Below are 9822 nucleotides of genomic sequence, written 5' to 3'. Positions count from 1 at the left end.
TAGGACCTATAACAACAGAGATCACTTTTTAGGTTTTGGATAGAGAACTGGGATATAACATTTTATTGGTTTGCCCGTGGATTCACACCATGCAAGCAATACCATCGACATTTCATCAGTGTGTCAAATTCTCGTATAATGACATTGAAATCACTATAAAAGGTGATGCAAATCCATTCCAACATTGTAATTACTTGAAAGTAAGTGTGGATAATCAGGTACCAATTAATCAAGCAACACCTCTCACTACACAAATGGAGTCATTAACGATCACAGAAGCACAAATGAATGTTCCCACAACATCTTCTTTATAGATAAAATATATTGGTTGTGGAGAGTATTCCATTTCAAGTACCTCAGAGGGACAACAATTGTCTCTCTCTCCTATGTCTTTTAGGAAGCCTCAAAATGTAGTAATGAAATAAGACAAAGGAAAGGAAATTGTCAGATACTAAGACTCATGCTATATCATAAGATGGGGTGACTTACAAGAATAATCTCTGAATTAAGATGTCAATCATTGGATACAAAAAGAAGAAGATGACATGATAATACCCAGGATACCCCTAGATCAATATGACAATGGGTTCAAAATACTCCAAAAACATGGATATGATGGTACCATAGGCTTGGGATTACAGAAACAAGGAAGATTAGAACCCATTGTTCCTAATGACAATCCAAGGAATCAAGAGTTAGGGTACAAGCATGTACCACATATCATGGAAGTAAGACAATGCACCCTAGATATATTGAACAGACCAAGGATACCTTCAGAATACATATCTCAAAGGGAGTTGTCCACATGAGTGTTTTCCTCTTCATCTCAAACAAGCAATCAAGAACCAACATTGCCTAGTGTGGAATTAGATAGGGAAGAAATGAGACAACTCTTGCAAGACCCTAGCATTGAGTCACAAAATGACACAGTTCTTGACACAATGACACAAGAAAATGTTGCAATAGACACAGGTTTACTACCAACAGATGAACCTAACCCCTGGTTATTATCAATACTTCTACCATGGGAAATGACTCAAGCTCAATCTAATGAATTAGATGAAGAAATATTGCAACAACTTATACTAGGCTTAAGAAGGGTAACTACTGTGAACATAAGACCAACCAATCTACAACAAGATCAGAGGCAGGAACATAGGGAGATAAGTGATAATACCTCAGACGATGAAACATAAATTGAAAGTAAGACAAACTCTCATGACTATGAGTTCTTATCATTCCATGATTCTAGCCCACGAACAAGTGTCAGACTAAGGTATCAAATAAAGCCTACAAAAGATGAAAATGTACCAAGTCACTCAAACAATCAAGTCTTCATGTTATCATAATCTTTTATGACATAAGGGAGTAATGAATTAACCCTTATACACTCACACTTTATTGATTAGGGGCAAGAAGGAAAACCAACTCTGGATTGGTTTGAAAACAATGAAGCCATAGCAGAATTCCTCAGATTTAGAGAGGGATTTCCACAAGGTGATCACAAGGCATGATTTGTTTTAGAGTTGGATAGGATGACATAATTTGGAGAGGCAAGTACCTCTCTCACAAACGATATAGATCAAAATAACCATAATGGCAAGAGCGAGTTAGGTAACCTCCCTATCGAAAGAGAAAATTCAACATTGCTTATAGAAGAAATTGAGGAGGTAAATATAGCAGAAGGAGAGGTTGTGCATAACATCCACCTAGAAAAATAATTAAACAAAGAAGAAAAGGATAAGTTCATTCATTTTTTCAAACAATGTCCTATCAAATTCACTTGGTCCTATGAGGATATGCCAGGATTAGATCCTAAGTTGGTGTTACATCATTTACCTTTGCTACCAGGAGTTAAACCTTACAAGTAAAAGTTGAGAAAAATGCATCCAAGTATTGCATTACTAGTTAAAATAGAACTACAAAAGCTACTGGATGTAGGTTTCATTCGACCTATTGACTATGCCAAATGGATATCCAACATGGTACCTATGACTAAGCCCACAGGAGGCATAAGAATATGTATTGATTTCTAGGATTAAATAAAGATTGTCCTAAGGATGACTTCCAACTGCCCAATATCGATATGATAGTTGCATTAACAATTGGGAATGGAATGCTATCATTAATGGATGGTTTTTCAAGATACAACCAGATTAAAATTTTACCAGAAGATCAACATAAAATGACCTTTACCTACCCATGGGGAACATACTGCTGGAATGTGATGCCATTTGGTCTCAAAAACGTTGGAGCAACATACCAAAGGGCCATGATAATGCTATTTCATGGCATGAAGCACAACATAATGGAAGATTATGTGGATGGCTTATTGGCTAAATCACAGACAAGAGAAGGTCACCTTGTAGTCCTTGCACAAATATTTGATCGATTGGAGTAGTATAATGTTAGACTAAACTCAAAGAAGTGTGTGTTTGGTGTAACAACAGGTAAACTGTTAGGGTTTATTGTGTCCAACAGAGGAATTGAAGTAGACCCTACCAAGGTCAAAGTGATCATAGATATGTAACCCTCCATCAACACTTAAGCAATTAAGAGGGTTACAAGGAAGACTGCAATCTATAAGGAGATTCATAACGTAGTTGGCAGATAAGTGTCACCCCTTCCAACATTTACTCAGGAAAGGAGTTACTTTTAAATAAATAGAACAATGCCAAGAAGATTTCTAGTCTCTGAAATATTATCTTCTAAACACACCAGTGTTAGTCTCGCCTACTCCAGGAAAACCTCTATTGCTATATATATCAATGACAAACTCAACTCTAGGAGCTCTGTTGGCACAACATGATGAACAAGGAAAAGAAAGAGCCATTTATTATATAAGTAGAACTCTAATCGACTAAAAGCTCAATTACACTCCTATAGAGTGAGCATGTTTAGTTGTAATCTTCGCATCTCAAAAGCTTAGACATTACATGCTGAGTCATAAGGTGCAACTCATTGCGGACTTTGATCCACTCAAATATTTGTTAAGTAGAGTGACATTGACCGAGAGATTGGATAAGTGGGTCATGATCCTAAGTGAGTTTGATATAGAGTACATGGACATTAAAAACAATCAAAGGACAAATTATAGTAGATCAGTTAGCAAAGGCTCCTTTACAAGGCAGTCACCCGTTGCTCATAGATTTCCAAATGAATCAGTATTTACATTGACAACATCTATAATGTGGAAATTATACTTTGATGGGTCATATACAAGTCATGGATCTGAAGTTGGGATTCTAGTCATCACCCGTCGCGGTGATTCTATTTCTAAGTCATTTAGGATAAATTTTCCATGTACGAACAATATAGCCAAATATGAAGCTCTCCTCATAGGACTTTGTACAGCTATGCTATGGAGAATAAAAGAATTACAAGTTTATGGTGACTCACAAATGATTGTAAACCAAGTCAATGATGACTAAAACACTAAAGATGATAAGATGCTACCTTATAAATAAATGGTAGAAGATTACAAAGATAATTTCAGCAAAATCACTTTCAAACAGATTCCCAGGATACAAAACAAGGTAGCTGACACCATGGTTACAATAGGGTCTCTTATAAATATAACTAATAATGAAACTCAGTTTGTGTTTATTATAGAATAGTTGATGATACTGGTATATGAGACTCCCTCAATAGAATATGTATGTGCAATTGTGGGTCCAAAATCCCCTTGGTACAATGAGATATACAAATATTTACACACTCAGTACATGTCATCGGATCTATCTAGAAATTAAAAAAAAGACACTTATTCGTCAAGCATCTAGACACACTATTATAGGTGATACATTGTATAGAAAGGGCTTCGATGAAATTCTTCTCTGATGTTTGGATGAAAATGAAGCACAACTTTCTCTAAAGGAAGTCCATGATGGAATTTGTGGGGCGCATCAAAGTGGTCCACCATTGTCAAAGAAATTGTTAAGAACAGGTTATTATTGGCCAACTATAGAGAAAGATGCCTATAAATATATGCAGAAATGCAAGCAATGTCAAATGCATGGAGATCTCATCCATGCACCAGCACAAGATCTTCAACCTATTACATCATTATGGCCATTTTCACAATGGGGATTAGATTTAGTGGGTAAAATCAATCCTACTTCTTCCAATAGGCACAAGTTCATCTTAACAACTACTGAGTACTTTACCAAATGGGTTGAGGAAATTCCTCTTACATGCACCACTGGAAAGAAAATAGAAAAGTTCATGCTCAATTAAATTATCTGTAGATATAGGATTCCAATGTACTTCGTGACAAATAATGGGCATCCATCTAAAAATCAAGAAGTGAAAGAATTGTGTGATAAATTTCAAATACAACAAAGATTTAGCACACCATATTATCCGCAAAGCAATGGAAAAGTAGAGGCAACAAATAAAATAATATTAAAAATTCTTAAGAAAGTTGTCATTGACATAGGATGAGACTGACATCTCCAGTGAAATCCTGCTCTTTGGGCTTACAGAATAGGAGTACACGCCCCTACAGGAGGAACACCCTATTCCTTGGTCTATGGTATAAAAGCAATACTTCCCATTGAAATAGAAATACCATCTCTAAGAGTCTCCTTAAAAAACATCATATCAGAGGAAGACTATCGGGTAGCAAGATTACAAGAGCTAGAAACACTTGATGAAAAGAGACAAAATGCTTTCAATGATATGCAAGGTTATCAAAATAGACTGAGATGAAGTTATAATAAATGAGTCCGCCCATGAAATTTTGAAGTGGGAGATCTAGTTCTCAAAGAGAACCAAAGGAACCTAGCAGAACAAGAAAAGCTAGGGAAGTTTGAACCTAACTGGCTAGGTGCTTTTATCATAAAAAGGGTTATAAGCAATGGAGCATATTACTTGGCTACCATGGAGGGAGATCCACTCTCTGACCCTATGAACAACATGCACCTTAAAAAATATTATACGTAAGGACTGGGTTAGTTTAGGTTTTACTTTTTGCATTGCATATCATTTTATTCAAAGCACTGCATTACATATAGTTTCTTTCTAAGCACATCATATTTAATTTCATATAGCAACACCAATAAAACAAGACAACTGTCCAAGTTTGTCATTCATTTTCATTTAAGAGAAACAAAGGTCATTTCCTTTCTTAGATATTCGGACATGAATTCTTTGAGGTTCTAAGGTCATTCATTGTCAACATTACCCTGTGATGACACTTTACTTATGGGTGGATAGTGATTTCACTATTTGAGACTTGTTAACCCAAAATCTATCAATTGTTATATCTTAAACATATTAAGAAAATCTCTAATTCATTTTAGACACGTAGTTGATCATATGACTAGTGAAAAATCTAAAATTATGCTTCAACGTTGCTATAATTATCACACCCAAATAGGTTTCATTACTTAAAAAGTCAAGGCAAAAAAATAAAAGAAAAAGAGCTATGCCAAATATTCATCTCAAGGCAAAAGAGCAATGATATATAACTGAAATATCACACATACAAAGTGCGACAAAAAGATTGTCTATGGGAACATGCAAGTAACTCCATCAGGGCTATGAATGCCTGCTAGCAATGGAGTAATATTTGAGAAATTATAATCTATAACCTCGTCGGAGCTCTAAAAGCTTGCTGGTAGCGAGCCTCTATTCGGGATGCATTTGAAGTTAGGATAATCCATGTAGCTAGTCATATGGGATGCTAAGGATGTTTAGTAAATACAAGAGAGGGAATTAACTCATCTGCACACACATGGGCAAAAGAAGATCAAAGTTTCAAGAGCTAATGGGGAAGTTTTTTGCGTCTCCATTTGTAAATCCTAGTCACTAAGTGTGTTGATTTGGATGTTCCAAGGCACCTTAGGGATCGATTGATCTCTTATTTATGAAATGTTTTGTACCTCCAATTTCAATTGGTGTACTATAAAATGCCAAACAAACATAGTCGACCTTGTTCGAATAGGAAAGGCATCTTCATCATGCATCTTGCATTAACATAGGTCACGTCGAAAATACATTGTCTCCGCATGCATTTCGCAGATCATCATGTCTGCAGGTCTGCACACTGGGGGCATAACTGAAAAAATCCAAACAAAATCATATAACGTCCTTCGAAAAAATCCAAAAATAGTGAAAAATTTAAAAATACAAAAACAACGAAAAACTTAAAAATCCAAAAACAGTGAAAAACATAAAATTCAAAACAATGGAAAAAATGAAAATACCAAAAACATCTATAAAAAGTCCTAAAAAAATCAATCAAAAACATTCAAATAAGTGAAAACTTAAACCAAAAACATTGGAAAGAGTAGTGAAAATACCAAAAACATTCATATAACGTCCTTTGAAAATACCAAAAACATTCATATACCGTCCTTTGAAAATAACAAAAACATTCATATAACGTCCTTTGAAAATACCAAAAACATCTGGAAAATGTCCTGAAATCAATAAAAAATATTCAAATATCGATCCACATAATCCAAAAACATCAAAAAATGTCTTGGAAAGGAACTAAACAATGAAAAATAAGAAATCAATCAAAAAACTTGCAATAAAATGTCTCACAAGAAACAAATACCCTAGTAGATATCCAACAAATGCTTCACACGAAGTTAACAAAGGATACAACTATCCAATCAAACATCTGCAAACAACTTATCGAACTGTCTTATCAATCGTATCATATCCATATCAAGTGATCATTATCTTGTCTTAAACAGAAGAGGATACACTCAAAATCAGATAGGTCAGTCTTAAACGGGGTTCACAACTTTATGAGATCAGACATTATCAACCATCACATCAAGCAACTAAGAACGAAGGCACAAGGTCAGTATAGCTGCTGAATTTTTTCCGGGTTAGTCTTTATCTTTTATCATTTGATGACAGATTATGTTCCTATGCTACTCATGGATGTCCACAAGTGACTAGAGGAGCCATGAAGGGCATTATCTTTTTCTTTGTTTGCTGCTTGTCTGCTATGTGTTTGTTTCTTCAATGAGATCTCTTTACATCTTGGTTCTTTATACTCTGATGTGCTAAGCTTCATTGTTCAATAATAAGGCTCAGTGATGAATATATATTGCACAATAAAATAAATGACACAAATTCATGATTCATTCAATTTCATTTTCATCTCATTTGCTTCTTGCTAGTTTGCTGATTCTTTTCTCATCATCTCTTTCTAAATCATTTTCTATCATCTAACATTATTCTATTTCATTCTAAGGTTCATTCTCTCATATTCTATCTCAATAGCATCTTCGTGTCACCTATCTCTATCTCGAATCAACTAATTATTCTTCTATCTAACATTCTTCTTTTTCCGAGAGATCATTCATACCTTTAATGCATAAACAATCTCTCGAGGGGGCATTACACCCTAAGTGTCACCGAGGCATATTGGGGCAAAATTTTTCATTTTCTTTGAAACAACATTGTTTCGACATTGTCTCAAAGAGGGGCAAATGTAGACACCTAAAAATGTCTCATTGATCTTGTAGTAATTATTCATCTAATTGATTAAATAATTCTTTAATTCTTTAATTAAGTTAATTACTATTATTCTTCTAATTTCTTATTTCCTCATAATCTTACTAATCATTCTATTTCTTATTCTTTCATCATTTAATCATTTTAACCATTTTCTAATGTTAATTAAATATTTATATTTAATTAATTCTGATTAATTCCCCGATTTAAATAATCTTTATTATTTAAATAAATTAACTCTATTTTCAATTTCTATCTCTAATCACCTAATCATTCAACCCCTTTCTAAATATTAATTAAATATTTGTTATTTAATTAATTATGATTTAATCATCTAATTTAAATAATCTTTATTATTTAATTAAATTCCATTTCTAAAATAATTAAATAGTTTCTTTAAACTATTTAATTAGCTAATTAATTCTTCAATTCCAAATCCCCAAATTCTAATTTCATTCAATTTCAAATTTTTCTAATTTCTTCCAAATTCAATTACATGTGCATGATTTCAAAAATCAAATTGAAAATAAAAGTCAAGTTCTAAATATATTCAAATACTAAATTGAATTTAAAATAAATTCAATTATTTGAATTAAATCTCATGCAAAGATTAAATTGAAAATCTAAGTTAAAGTGCAAGCACATGCTAAATTAATTAATTAAATCATTTATCTCTCCAATATCTATTTCCATCTTTTAGTTAGCTTTGTCATCTTCTTAATTTCCTCCAATCATTCTTTTTCTTCCTTCAATTCGCTTTTTATCAATTAGTTGACTCATTTAATCTATTCAATCTATTCAATTTCACCTCTAAATCAGTAGTTCAACTATCAATTTTCATGTGAGCTCACTTGAGTTCCACCTCTTGATCAATTTGTTCCACCTTTCAATCAATCTTCTCCAATTACCTATAAATTGAGCATTCAATCTCCATTTTCAACAATCACGAACTTTGAATTTTTGTGTCACTTGCAGGTTGCCAGTGCAATATCTGAGAGCCATCATACCATAGAGAGGAGAAGAGCAATGGAAGTTATACGCAGTCATAGAATAGAGAGCTTTTGATTGAATTACTTTATAATTCCTATTTCTTGTTATTGTGTTATTTCATTATCTGTTTGTTTGAATTCTTTGATTAGATAGGGATTCGTGATTTCCCTTTGAATTCTAATTGATACTTTATTAGATGAATTATTTTACATGCGATAGAGGTAACTTTGGGGTACAATATGCATCCCCTGCACTATGAATGTGGGATTTTTGGCTACTACAACAAGGTTCTTAGTGTAATTTCTAAGCGATCACCAATCTAATGATAGATTCTCAAAGCAATCCACTAAAAGCTTTAACTAAGCTGATCGATGCAGAGGGGGCCTCCACATACGTTGAATTCACTCAGCACTTCAACCCCCTAACCAACATATTTATATAGTGACTTGGGAAACCCGCTCAAGATCACACTAGGAGAGTCAATATCCCCGACATGTCCCAATTCGAACTACCCTTGTGAGGTGACAAAATCCCTAGTCAAGAATAACCCTCTCTATAAAAAGAAAAATTGGGTGTTGTCAATTGCCTTTCTCATCACCCAAGGTTTGTGAAGGAAAGGGGAGAGGATAATAGATGTGACTGTGGGCCCACCCTGCATGTGTGCAAGTACACAAAACATGAAATATATTCATTAATTTTAGTCCCGCATATAAGTGTTTTCTAATATAAGAATGCAAGAAAACAAACTAAAACTAGTGAGGAAAAGATGTCTTCGTCAAACATGTTGCGAAGAAATAGATTAGTAGTTTCAAAAATGACCTTGGATAAGCGAAAATCACTTGCAAAAACTCAAATATGATCAATAACACAAAAGCCCTAGATACCCCGATGTAGACACCGAAGTACAGACACAAACATTGAATGTCTACGTAGGTGCCAAAGTAAGGCCTGACTATGAATTTAAATGCAAGGAGTGGGAAAACTTTCAAAATTCAAATTTAAAATTTGATGATAGAAAATGATTACCTGCAGAGACACTATTCTATAGTGCAAATGTCAAAGTACAGAAAAAATAGAGAATTGTAAGGCCGAAAAATTCAAACTTTTAAACTTTAAATTTAAGAGGGAAATCAAGATCAGTGTTGATGTCGAACCAGAGCACAGACGTTGATGTGTAAATTTTTCAAAGAAAAATTAAATTGATCCTAAAAATTTGTTAATTTCTGTCAAAAACCTGAAAGCAGAAACACCTAATTTACTATTTTTTGATTTTTTTTTAAAACTTTTAATGTTTTTGTATTTTAATAACTAGGAAATGCATGAAAAGATCAAAGAAGAGTGTCAAAAGACACT

Source organism: Cryptomeria japonica, chromosome 4, assembly GCF_030272615.1.
Source record: "Cryptomeria japonica chromosome 4, Sugi_1.0, whole genome shotgun sequence".
Classification (NCBI taxonomy): domain Eukaryota; kingdom Viridiplantae; phylum Streptophyta; class Pinopsida; order Cupressales; family Cupressaceae; genus Cryptomeria; species Cryptomeria japonica.
Note: the sequence above shows the minus strand (reverse complement) of the source record.